Genomic DNA, 13,606 nt, shown 5'->3' with positions numbered 1-13,606 from the left:
CTGGCTGTGGTCAAAGATTTATCCCTGTACCCCACTGGGCTGTCTAGGTGTGTGTAATCCAAATAGCATTAAACTTGATTCCAGATAATAACAAAACTAGGGGAAATTGTGACCATTTCTCCTTAATATTAACTATTAAAAGTAATTAATGATTACATAGAAATATGCAAATGACTAGGTGCTTATCACCATGACTAATTAATTAATCCATCCAGTCCAGTGCATGATTGGTTTCATGTCAACACAGTTATTAAAGAATAGCTTCCACTTCCAGGAATATTATAAATAGAAAGTCTAAAAGATGATAGCGCTTAACTGGAACTGACACATGAACAAGCTGTTACACAAAAACATGTATTTGAAGTTCAGTGTTTTCCTTCCACTTTCAGATTAGAAAAAAGTAAATGCAATCCCCTCACAAATCTAAGAAAGTCATCACTATGGATAAATCCAAATTTTTAAGTTAAGATGTGAACAAGACATAAGTGTGAGGCTCATAAATGTGAGTCATAGAAGTTCCTTTGGTCAGAATTGCAATACCTGACACTATTCCTCCTACTGTGAAATACAGTGACCATGCAATTAGTATATATAAGTAGGAGGAATGTAGGGCACAGGGGACAAAAGAGCCAGTTTCAGTACTTATGTTTTACATTTTAATCATACTTTCTTGTTTTGAACATCTGGGAGGAGGTTCATAGGCAAGCATTAGGCTAGCTGCCCTTGCAGGGTATTTTAATCCTAGCCAGTTTCCCTTTTTGTGTTCAAAATAATCTGTCCCATTTGGTTACAGATTGGCCTTACCCATCTCATGTTCGATAATTATATCTTACCCATAATGACAATAACTGGGATCATACAATAGATAATCTGAGGGGATCCATGCATGGGATAAAGCATTTAGGAGCTGCATCTATCCATTACTAGTACAGGGGCAGTCCTGGGGTAAATATTCTGTTTCTCATCAATATATCTAAATTGCACTTGAAAATGGACAATGATGAATTTTGTTTTATGTAGACGACCCACATAATGATGTGTGATGATGATGATGATGACGATGATGATGGATTCACAACTGCAGTTGAGGATAAAGGAGAGCAGGAAAATCTTATAAAATTATTTCAGTACCATAAGAATCAATAGTAGTGTGCAACAAGGTCTAGTTAATGGGAGTTTGTACATGACCTGATCTAACCAATAACAATAATTTTAATAATTTGACATTGATGGTAATTCCTGCACTATGTTCATCACTATGGTGTTAAACGCTGTAGATAAGGTTGAATCTTCATCAGTATGGGGCCTGATGATATTCCAGATATGTTTATTAAAGATTACAGCTCATAATTTCTGTCCTTTTGGTGGTTTGTATTAACACTCATTTTCATCTGCATTTGTAGTGTTCTTTGAGTAGATGTTGTCATTGATATACCCACAAACAGGAGTGAATTGTTGCTATTATACATAAATTGCTTACCTTTCTTAAATAACATCTTTGTATAAGAGTGATGTAGTGTTCCTCCATGTTCTTCCTTGTCTACTGATATATTGTGCATGCATATGGGAATTATGTTCCCACACTTGATGACTATATCAGTACAGTGCAGGAAAAGCAAAAGAGAAAAGAGAATCACTCCATTGCCGATTTTATTTCCTGCCAACATACTCTTAATGCAAGAAGTCTGGGCAAAGCCCAATATAATGAGTGGAGAAAGGTCCAGAAATAGGGAGAGATTTTAAATATTACTCTTGTAAACTTAGAAAGTTTCTGGAATAAGATGTTTTGTGTTAGCATGTATTTTTGGAACCCCAGGATTCATGAAGCTTGTACCAGGCACAGGCGTAGCGTAGGCACTGTAACGCCAAATATGGCTGCCGAGCGATTCAGGTACGATCCAATTCCACATGCACTACCAGCGTACGCGAGATCTGCGCAGTCCTCGGTTCAGGTATGCAAATCGCCCCATGTGCAGTACTGCACCATGCAAATTAAGGTACATAGCGATTCATTAAGTGGTGCAGGCGTAGCGTAAGCCCACAGAAATGTAAACCAAAAAAAAACGGTTTACATTTTTCCAAACAGAACATCGGAGCTATTAAAGCAGACCAGACTCATGTATTACAAAGTTAACATATGCCAATGGCTAAATATACAGCCAATGGCATAAGAAAAGATATATAACACCTAAAAAACAACATTTAATGTCATGTCCACAGTAACGCAAAGTACAACTGCAGGGAATGTGTGCACAAACGGGAACACAAGGAAAATCTACACAATTGTCATAAAATCGCAATGTAATACAAATCATGATTTCACCATAATACTCAATGGTATGCATGGTACACCACAACCAAGCTGCAAGGGTTGCTAAGGGTCTGTGACAGTGTTCGGCGCGGTAACTATGAATTAGTAGTCAATGCAATGCAAATGAGGCAAGTAATAGTGAATCACAAATGTCCCACTGGACTAAGAATGTACCATACGGCGCAGCGCTAAAACACAGAGGAGTGGTTTGGAGGTATACATGACATCAGCAGTGGGGTGTGCCACCGTAGCTGTAAGCACATTGGAGCAATGCAAATCTGGCCTGCCCATTGCTAAGCAAAGCCGCAGGATAGGGGTGGGGATGTAGGTATAGCATCGTTTAGCTGAGAGCACATATGGTGCCCGAAAGCGCATGCGTACGTGGATGAAAATGTGCCCAAAACTCGGTAAGCGGACGCACGCGCCACGCACCATAGCACAAACAGGAAGGTTAGGGGAATAAAATAAGGAAATGCCACAGTAGGGTAATTGGAGTACAACTGAGCAATTAACACCTATTAACTTACAGTGGGCAATCAACGACAGCTAACAAGTCTGCTCGCAGCAACCTGCAGAACAAGAGAGGGGAGGTGTTGGATTGCAAATAAAAGAGAACTGTCATAGCAGAGCAAAGCAAACCTGCAGTAGATCGGCCGTAGAACACATTTTGTAAGATAAGCCAGGTTTTGGAAAGTACAAATGAAAGCAGGCTGCTGGATGCATGCCAGAAAATGGGAGGGGAAATGTTAAGAAATGTTAAGGGAAGGGCAAGAGGTAATCCACAGCAGCCAGATGTAATTCAACACCAAAGGCCCCACAATAGCAGTACCTGTGGTAAAACACATAAGATACCCTGTAGCTCCGATGGTACATACACACCCTATGACATCATCAGTATTCACAGCACAATAGTATAAAGTGTGAAGGCACCTCACACACACCTGTGTATTCCCAAACACTGCACCATCAGTGTAAACAGATGGGGAACTTTTACAATGTACATGTTGGGAGCTGCCATAGCTGTGATTCATCACCATGTGTTAGAGACTGAAAGTGTTGTGGAGGATGATGCTGACAACCACCGCAGGCCCCGGAGGAGGAGAAGAGTGTTCAGACCAAGGGTAACCTACCAGGGGCTACATGATCTGGAGATAGTAGAGCGTTACAGGGTGGACAGGGACATCTTACAGCAAATAGTTGAGCTGTGCCAGCCACGCCTGAGATCCAGAAACAACAGAGGGGAACCCATCCCAGTGGACATGAAGGTATGTGTAAGCTTGCAAATACTAGCCACAGGTACCTTTCAAAGGCCAACTGGAGATATAATGGGGATCTCACAGGCATCAGCATCCAGGGTACTACACCAATTCCTGGATGCTATGTTACCACATGCCAATGAGTATTTATACTTCCCCCGAACTCAGGAGGAGTTGGCCAGCAATATGCATCTCTTCCACCAGGTGGCACACTACCCGGAGGTACTGGGTGTGATAGACTACACACACATACATATCAAGTCACCACCCGGTGAGCATGGTAGGTGCTACATAAACTGCAAGGGATACCACTCCATCAACTGCCAAGTTGTGTGCAATGCCCAGGGCATTATTATGGATGTGTGTGCTGGCAGCCCTGGAAGCTACCATGACTCCCACATCTGGCATGCCTCACAGCTGTATCAGGTATTTGTCAGGGGGGACATCCCACATGGCCACCGTGTGGGGGATGCTGGCTATGCACTGGAGCCGTGGATGATGACACCCATCAGAAATGCACACACACCCATGCAAGAATGCCATAATGAGGCACACGCGCAAACCAGAATCATCATAGAGCATGTGTTTGGGATGCTGAAATCACGGTTCCGTTGCTTGGACATATCTGGTGGAGCCTTGCAGTACTCTCCAGGCATGTGTGCCCACATCTTCACAGTATGTGCCATGCTACATAATATGATCCTGCGGAAACAGCTGCAGCAGGGACATAATGGTGAAGGCCCTCACAGCCCACCGCAATTGCCAAGGCCATCACAGGCACAGAGGGATTCAGACCACAAACACTGTATGCCAGCCCCAGTAGGCAGATGGAGGTGTGCCCAATATGCCCACGCCTTGGCAAAGAGGGAACGTATAGCACATACACTGACAGTGTAGGCCCCTACGGACTGACACACCTCTCCACCTGCACACACAGTAAACTGGATGGCACACACACACGACCACCTGTAAATTGTAATGTATAGGTGGCCTACTGTGTGAATCCTACATAGGCAGCCCTCAACCATTGCACAACAGCTATTGGAACAAGGAGTGTCAACACCTGAACAGTACACGCACCTAACAGCATATGTTGATACTGTATGTATAGGTTCCTAGGTACATCAGTAGGTACATGCCCGATTGTTCATAGGTTCATAGGTTCATACTAGGCTATCTGCCCTAGGGCATTTATAAGCCTAGCCAGAGTGTGTTTGGCTTTCGCCACCCATTTTAAATTAATTTTGCTATGCCCTTTTTTGTGGTTAGTATACTGTGCCTCTGTCTAACAGTGACACAGAAGTGATACCCAGGGTAAACCTACGATCTCCCATCCACTCATCAAGATTCCTCTTGAAGAGAGTCAATGAGGGACTCTGCCTAACCTGGACTGGGATTTTATTCCAGAGTGAAGGGAGCCTCTGGGTTATGAATCTGTCCCTCCAGCATGTCCTATTTATTTCAGTGCTGAGGTTCAAGTCTCTCAAGCGTGTAGCTCGATGGGATTTGGATTTTCTGAGGTGCAGCATGTCCATTAATTCCAGGTTGGACATGGCTTTATACATCTTGCACAGATCGCCTCTGAGCAGGCGGTATGCCACTGAGTAGAGCTGGAGTTTCTTCAACCAAGCAGCATATGGCATCTGTTTGAGCCCTTTGATCCTCTTGGTGAGGTACTTTTGGTGTCTTTCCAGTTGCTGCAGGTGTCTGGTAAGGTACATCCCAAAAGGGGCATTGTACTCAATTATGGGCCTGATGAGGGATGAGTAAAGAGGCACGATGACTTTCCCTGATCTAGATGTGAATCCCTTCATGATTAGGTCGGCTATATAAAATGTTCTTCTAACCACTTTGGCCACGTGGTTGTCAAATGAGAGATTGCTATCAACTTGGGTCCCCAGGTCCCTAATTACTTCTTCTGTACTTAATGGATTACCACCTATGTGGTAATTTGTGGGCACTTTGTTTTTGCCAAAGGGGATGACTATACACTTTTTGGCATTTAGCTTGAGGCCATGGCTCTGGCACCAGTTGTCTGTTTCTATGAGGCCTTTTTGGAGGATGCTTGTGTCAGCTGGAGAGTCGATTATGGCGCCCAGTTTGCAGTCATCTGTGAACTTGGTCAGCCATAGTCCTTCCGTGTTAGCCTGTACCTCCGAGAAATATATACCGAACAAGAGAGGTCCCAGGACTGAGCCTTGTGGGATGCCACTTGTAACTGGTTTGGAGTCTGACATGGCTCCAGCAATTCTAACCATGTGGGTTCTGTCCTTGAGCCAGTTTGCAACCCATCTAGTGACATAGGGGTTTATATTTAAGCTGGTGAGCTTATCTATAATGCCCGAGTGGAGTATTGTATTGAAGGCTTTTCCGTGGTCCAGGTAGGCTGTGTGGACCACCTTCCCCTTGTCAATGGCCTTGGTGACTGTTTCAAAGAAATTGACCAGGTTTAAGAGGCAGGAATTGCCCTTAACAAAGCCGAACTGGGTAGGATCCAGTGTCTGTAGGTCCCCAATATCTTTATTTATGAGGTCCATGATGATCCTTTCCATAGCTTTGCAGACCAAGCTAGTCAGGCTTATGGGGCGATAGTTTCCAGGATCCGTTGAGGCACCACCTTTGTGGAGAGGGACCACTGTTGCTGTATGCCACTCTTTGGGTACATATCCTGTAGTAAGGCTGAGACTGAAAAGTAGTTTTATGTTTGGGTTTAGCTCTTCTTAGAGTTCATGTAGGATGCAGCCTGGGACACCGTCTGGTCCCATTGATGCTGTGTTTTTTGCTTTGGAGAGGGCGGCTCTTACTTGAGCATCTGAGATGTCAGGGGGGCAGCACTCTGCTGGGATAGATATTTGCCCTTTTGGTGGGGGGGGGGGGTTGCGCTGAACCTGTCAGCTAGGATGTTGGCAATGCCTGTGGGTTCGGTGTATTTTTTGTCATTTTGGACTACTTCTGAGCATATCTGGGAATTCCCACCCAGGTTCCTAACATAACTAAAGAAAGCCTTGTGATTATCCTTAGGGTCCTGTGCAATTTTTCTCTCGAAGCTGGCCTTAGACGATTTTATGAGTGCCCGTAGTTTTTTGCTAATACTGTTCAGGGATGCCTTCCCTTTTTGGGATTTTGCTCTATCATGTAGTAGCTTCCTCCTTCTATTGTATAGTTTGTTTATGGCTGGGGTCCACCAGACAGAACATCTGCCTTTGGAGGATTGGGTCTTGGTTTTATTTGGGAATGCAAGATCCATGCATTCCTGAAGGTGTTCATAGAATGCGTTTATAAATGATTCTGCAGTCTGGGCCGCATTTTCCACCAAAGGATTCCACCTCGGTTTTCAGGTGTGTGAAATTTGCTTTAGAGAAGTTTTTCACTGGGGTTTTCTGGGCAGGGGGTGGGGTCAGGATGTGAATATCCAGTGAGATTAGTTTATGGTCTGATCTTACTGGTGAGGGATACACTTCTGGTCTGGAGCATATAGTCCCCATGTTGGTGATGATCAGGTCCAGTATGTTTTCCCCTCTTGTGGGAGTGGTAACAAGTTGTTCCATAGCATTTGAGTTTATAAATTCTAGGAACCTTTGGGCTAGGGTGTTGGAGTTAGAGTAATGCTCCCAGTCTATGTTTGGGTAGTTGAAGTTGCCCAATATAATGGTGTTTGGAGAGACCTATATATTTTCCAGTGTTCTCAGGAAGGCTGAGTGGGGTTCCTGGGTTTGGGAGGGTGGTCTGTAGCAAGCTATAAACTGGAAGGCAGTTTTATCCACTGTTAGTTGCACATGGATAGTCTCTGATGCTTCGTGCTGTGCCACCAACCTGGAGGTGTGGCTATCTTTGACGAATATTGATACTCCCCCTCCTTTTGTGGTTTGGTCCAAGTTTTGGGGCCGAAAAGCATGGTATGAGGTATAACCTGGTAGTGCTGGGGTGCTCTCAGGAGCCTTGATCCTGGTTTCTGTTACTGCACAGATATCGATGTTCTCCATGCTAAGGAGAGTTTTGAGTGCATGCATCTTGAGGTTTAGACTTCTGGCATTGAGTAGCATTACTCTTAGTTTCTTATCCCTTGTGATACCAATGGAGGTGGGTTTGTCTTTTGAGCCTTGCCTAAAAAAGGCACTATGGGGGTAGCAAGACCCTTTGCCAATATCCGAAAGCCCAGGGGTGACAGGTGCAAGCCATCCCTAGCGAAGCATCGTGGCTTGTCGAGCATGTCATCCCAGGCTGACAGGCATTGGATCCCCTTTGAATGACACCAATACTTAAGCCAATTGTTGAAATTGATCATCTTGTCTTCATATTGTGGCATCATTCTTGGTAAGGGTAAGATGCTACTCAAGGTCAGGGTCATACCGGCCTGGGCTACATGCTCAGAGAGCTCCTCTATGTCTCTTTTCATGTAGTCCAGGGAGGTACATCTCAGGTCATTCACACCGGCATGGACAATGACTGAGTCATATTTGTACTTGCCTTGGAGTGACCTGAGTGCTTGTGTTATGTGGCGGATCCTAGTGACGACCTGTTACAAGTGTATCAGGTGTGTTGTTTAGCCTTAAGGGCTGTGATTGTTCAGCACACTGGCTTTGTGAGCTATGTGTTGCACGTGTTTTGTTTTGGGGGTAGCAGTTGCTTGGGTGTCTGCTTTGGAGGTCTCTGCTGCTTAGGCAGATTTTTATTTAGAGCCTCCGAGTATGTTTTTGTGTGTTTATGCGTTTGGTGTGTTGTCATGGTAGGTCTATGTGAGACTGGAATTGTAGTGAGTGTGGTTTCCTTCTCCTCCTGACTGGTTATGCCAGTACTGAGTTGAGAGAGCTTAGCCTCCAGTTTGGCTATATGGTTGCATCTCTCACATGTGTTGGAATTTGTTGGGAGGAGGAGAGGGTTGTGTGTGTACATGAGGCAGTTGTAACATTGCCTCAAGATTCCCAGATTCACCAGCTGGACCGGAGAGGAGATTGACAACTGACCTTTGGACATGCTAGAATAGTATTGGGAATTCCTTTATAATTGAAAAAAGGGCCAATGGGGAACAAGGTACTCAAGGGGAGTTTGTGAGGTTGTAGTTCTTTTAATTTTTTAGTGCTGACTTAGTGAGCAAGTGCCAGGTAACTTAAATACAAAGCAAACACTAATAAATCAAGATGTGATATCCTGGGAAATCCAGAGGCTTTATTGTCCACACTGAGTAACAATGAAATAAAAAAACAAATAACCAAATAACTTTACAACAAATACTGAGCACTTTCACCCGCCACAAATACGCAGGTTTCTTCAGGTACTCTGAAGAAACCCGCGTATTTGTGGCGGGTGGAAGCGCTCAGTATTTATGTAAAGTTATTTGGTTATTTGTTTTTTTATTTCATTGTTACTTAGTGTGGACAATAAAGCCTCTGGGTTTCCCAGGATATCGCATCTTAACTTAAATACAATGTGTTACAGGTAACTTAAATGCAAAAACAACAAACAGTAACTTTCTTTCAAGTGAAACAAGGAGATAAGTACAGTAAGCAATGCAGATATCAATAGGAATCCACAGAAGCGCTGAAAAGCCGCATTTTAGGTGAAATTAGCGTTTCAGGGAAATAAGCAAACAAACAACAGGCATACAAACAAAGCTAGATTCAGCAGGCCTGGATCTATTCTATGCTACAGCAAACAAGGTGTACCAATTTCAGTAAGAAACAGTTCAAATATGCAGGCACTATAAGCCTTTAACCAGAAATTCCCAGCTCAGAAGGGCAGAGTCCAGCCTCTCCTCCCACAAGAGTGCAGACCACGAACCTTCTTAATGTAAAATAACTGGCCTGAAGCCCAAGTGCTTAAACCAGAACTAATACACTTTTAGAATAACAGACACTGAGCCCTCAATCAGAAGTTCCCAACTTAGAAGGATGTAAGCTACCTGTCCTGCCACCACAGTGCAGGCCACAAACCTTCTTAATGTAAAACAACTGTTCTGAAGCCCAAGTGCTTAAACTAAAAGGCTTAGAATGAGTTACACCAAGCAGTAATAAATACAACTGAGTACTTTTAAGATGACGCAAAAGCAAAATAAAGTAGGAAGAAACACAAATACAGTAAAAGCAGATCGTTTTTTTTTTTTAAAGTGGAAAGAGAGAAAGGAAAGAGAGAAAGGACTAGCAGAAACTAAGCTGATTGGCCTTCTCAAATGTTCTCCCTGTACTGGGTAGAATGAGGTAATGACACTAGACTGGGAGGAGGATCCCAGATCAAATTTAAACTAGGGGCGGGCAACTGCAAAGCCACCAACTATAAAAACACTATACCAACAGGGAGGGAGGGTGGCAAACAAACTGCAGAAATGTTTCTCAAACCTGAAAAGCAGCAGTGAACCTTTAAATGAAAGTTTTAAACAGCTAAAGGAGCCTCTAGAATAAAAGAGTTTAACTGCAATAAGTTATTACAAACAAACAACCCAACAGATGCTTAATAAAAGTGGACAATTTCCAGTTAATACCTCACACACAGTGAAACTAGCTAGAAAAATACACAGTACACAAAGTGCTATAAATAACAAAGAAATAAAGAACAAAATAAACAAAAAACAGGATACTTAATGTTATATATTATAGCTCCGAGTTTCCTCAGTGTCGTTTGTTCGATCAAGCTCAGTGTGAAATGGCAGAACACTCACAAATGAACTTTTTAGGTAACAGAAAGTTGAAACCTGAGACAGTTTTTAAGAAAGAAATCTCAAAAGAACCAATGAGGTGCTTAGTCTAAGTTGTAGTCCAGGTGACCTCAGTCAGCCAATGACCTCAAACAATTCTCTCTCACTGAAATGCCTGATGGCTTTGGCTAAACCAAGATGTCCCTGAATATGTGCTCAGACACACAGCCTCCACAAACACTAGGCCCAAATATAAGCCTGAATATGGAAATGCTACAAATATCCCCACTACTTAGAACAAACTGCAGAAATGTTTCTCACACCTGAAAAGCAGCAGTGAGCCTTTAAACGAAAGTTTTAAACAGCTAAAGGAGCCTCTAGAAAAAAGAGTTTAACTGCAACAAGTTATTACAAACAAACAACCCAACAGATGCTTAATAAAAGTGGACAATTTCCAGTTAATACCTCACACACAGTGAAACTAACTAGAAAAATACACAGTACACAAAGTGCTATAAATAACAAAGAAATAAAGAACAAAATAAACAAAAAACAGGATACTTAATGTTATATATTATAGCTCCGAGTTTCCTCAGTGTCCTTCCTTCAATCAAGCTCAGTGTGTCAGAGGCCATTCATCAACCGAGGCAAACAGTGTCTGCTGTCGCCACCACATATATTAACCAACTGTCCCTCAGTGGAGCAGAGCCAATTGCGGGATCCATGTGTGTAATCACTGTTCCCCACACACTCTGCATGGCTTACCTGGTGTGTTAATGAGGGGCTCCATATAATGTAATCAGGGATGTAGTGGCAAAGCATGGGGAGTACCCATGACAGGTGTCTGTCACTCCAGCATGCTCCACTTATGGTTGTGTGAAGGTGTAGCACATTATAGTGTGTGGCTCACTGTAACATACATTCCCAATGCTGGAGCACATCCATTAAACAACACTTGGACATACCATTAACAGGTCTCATCCATATGTAAACTAACTGAGTTACACATTTTATTGCAGTATGGAGTAACAGACATAATACAGTCCACATACAAAACACCATAACATGTGTACAAATCCCAGATGCCCAAGTAGTAAATGCACTGACTGTCATGCATGTTCCCGGTCCCATGTCCTGCAAGGGACGTTACGTAATCCCGAAGGCACGAATAATGGATGTTGGATGCAGGTCATCAGATCAGGTTTAGCACATGTCAGTGGGATTATGCATCGGCAAGTGCTGGTAAAGTTTAAACATGACTATACGGATATGCGCAAAACAGGGCTAAGCTTTTCTGAATATCGCGCAGATCATGGTCAACAATGTCCAGAACAGGTGAAACTAGCATTATTCACCCCTGTACTAATAGTGCCTGCTCTGAAGGGTAAAATGACCACTGCCAGGAGTAGAACATGCAATCATGTACACAATCACCTAACACTAAGCTACCCAAGATGTACCAATGGCAGGTGTGTATTGTGACAGGTTAAAACACAAACGTGCGGAGTCCAGGAAACAGTATACACCGACATGTACACAACGAAAGGTGTGTTCTCCCTCTCACTCTCTCTCTCTCTATATATATATATATATATATATATATATATATATATATAATAGAGATAGAAAGGGTGATAGAGAGATATATGTTGATATATACGTATTCACCTATATATGCAAACATATAGATAGGTCAACGACATGTACACAACCATGGTGGTACAAATAAATAGGATACTGCCAACTATCGAATGTGTCACATACTGACATGCGTAATCACGAGGCTTAAAGTCTGAAAGACCACAGTACCGGAACACTAGAACCAAGATTAATATTATCACGATGTTAAGGGACATTTAGTTATCACTGCCGGTGCTGCGGTCCAGGTAGGTACTGTGTTCAACTGTGTTTGTGATTGTTGTAGTCTGTGTATGTGTGTGTTGAGGGTGCCGTGTGCGTTTCCATGGGACTGTAATGTGTGAGTGTGTGTGTTTGCATCATTTGTCTGTTAGTGCTAACTTGGAGGTAGATCATTACGGTAGGTGTGGTCATAGCTGGCCATAGGCATACGGTTACCACCTGTCCCACTTTAAGAGGGACAGCCCCTCCCTGGGCAGTTGTGTCCTGACAAAAAATATTAAAAAGAGCAAATGTCCGAGATTGTAGGACATAATTATGTCCTATATATTATGTAATAGTTGCATTAAATAGTTATGCCTGTATCTAAAATGTGGAAATGTTAAATGAAACATGATAAGTAGCTAAAGTGCTGCAAGATTAAGTATGTAGTCAGGATAAAAGTATATTCTATCCTGTGTACTGACCGTGGGTATGTGTCGGCCTGTAAACACTGATGTGTGTCCTGCAAATGTCCCACTATGGCCATTTGAAAAGGTGGCAACCCATGCCAAAGAGGTTCAGTCACCAACACAACTGCAATGAGTGCAAATATCTGTGACAGAAATACATGAGACAGCTGTCATTTAGTAACATTCCCTTACATATCGATGTATTTCCGGAGGCATTGAAGTATCAACCACACCTGCATGCTATATAGAAACCAATTAACAATGGCTCAATGTATAAGCCCGTAACAACCATAGTTTCAGTCTACTAAATGATAGGTCTTCAATTAGGGAAGGAGCCCACACACATATATGGAATATGTAGAAATCCAGTCCCCACAAACCTGTATATGCTATGTACACCCACCTACATCTTCCTCACACCCGAAACAATTGCAACACAGACTGTAATAACATCACAAACATCCACTCACTCAATTACATCTGCAGAAGCGTTAACATACCTTGTGAGAGACACATTTGTAATGGCGCCATGTGAAATCGTAGCTGTTGTATAATGGAACAGACGGCGATGTCACAGGTTTTGTTTGCAGTAGTCCCTTATCAGATGGTTGAGATGACAGGTACACTCACATGTAGAACCACATACTCTAGCCGTCACACAAAATCCACGGGGACATGAATTCAAAATATCCGTGTCTCTCCAAATAGCAGTTGCAATTCCTCACAACAAAACACATACAGGCCGTCTCCCCAAAGGTAGGGCAAAAGGGCGACGCCCAAGTGGAGAATTCAATTATACCCCACTGTTGCCGTGTAATTGGCGAATGTGCATGTAATAATTTACTCAGGAACACTAATTTGCGGCAGGATACTACATGTTACAGGTATCTACGTATATAAGGATGCCTTACCATACATTCAAACCATATGCTCATACCATAGAACCGTTTAAACAGTAAAGGTGTAAGTGAGATATTTACAAAGACTCGGAAAGCTAACAAGGTATGTAGAACTCTCAGTATGTTAGTGTATGTACAGCCTGTTTTGTATTAATTAAAGTGTACGCAATGCATAAAGTGGGAAAAGGTATTATGTAGTGATG

This window comes from Protopterus annectens, chromosome 1.part0 (assembly GCF_019279795.1).
Source record: "Protopterus annectens isolate FY-2018-M chromosome 1.part0, PAN1.0, whole genome shotgun sequence".
NCBI classification, from domain to species: domain Eukaryota; kingdom Metazoa; phylum Chordata; order Ceratodontiformes; family Protopteridae; genus Protopterus; species Protopterus annectens.
The sequence above is the reverse complement of the archived record's forward strand: the minus strand, read 5'-3'. Positions refer to the sequence as shown.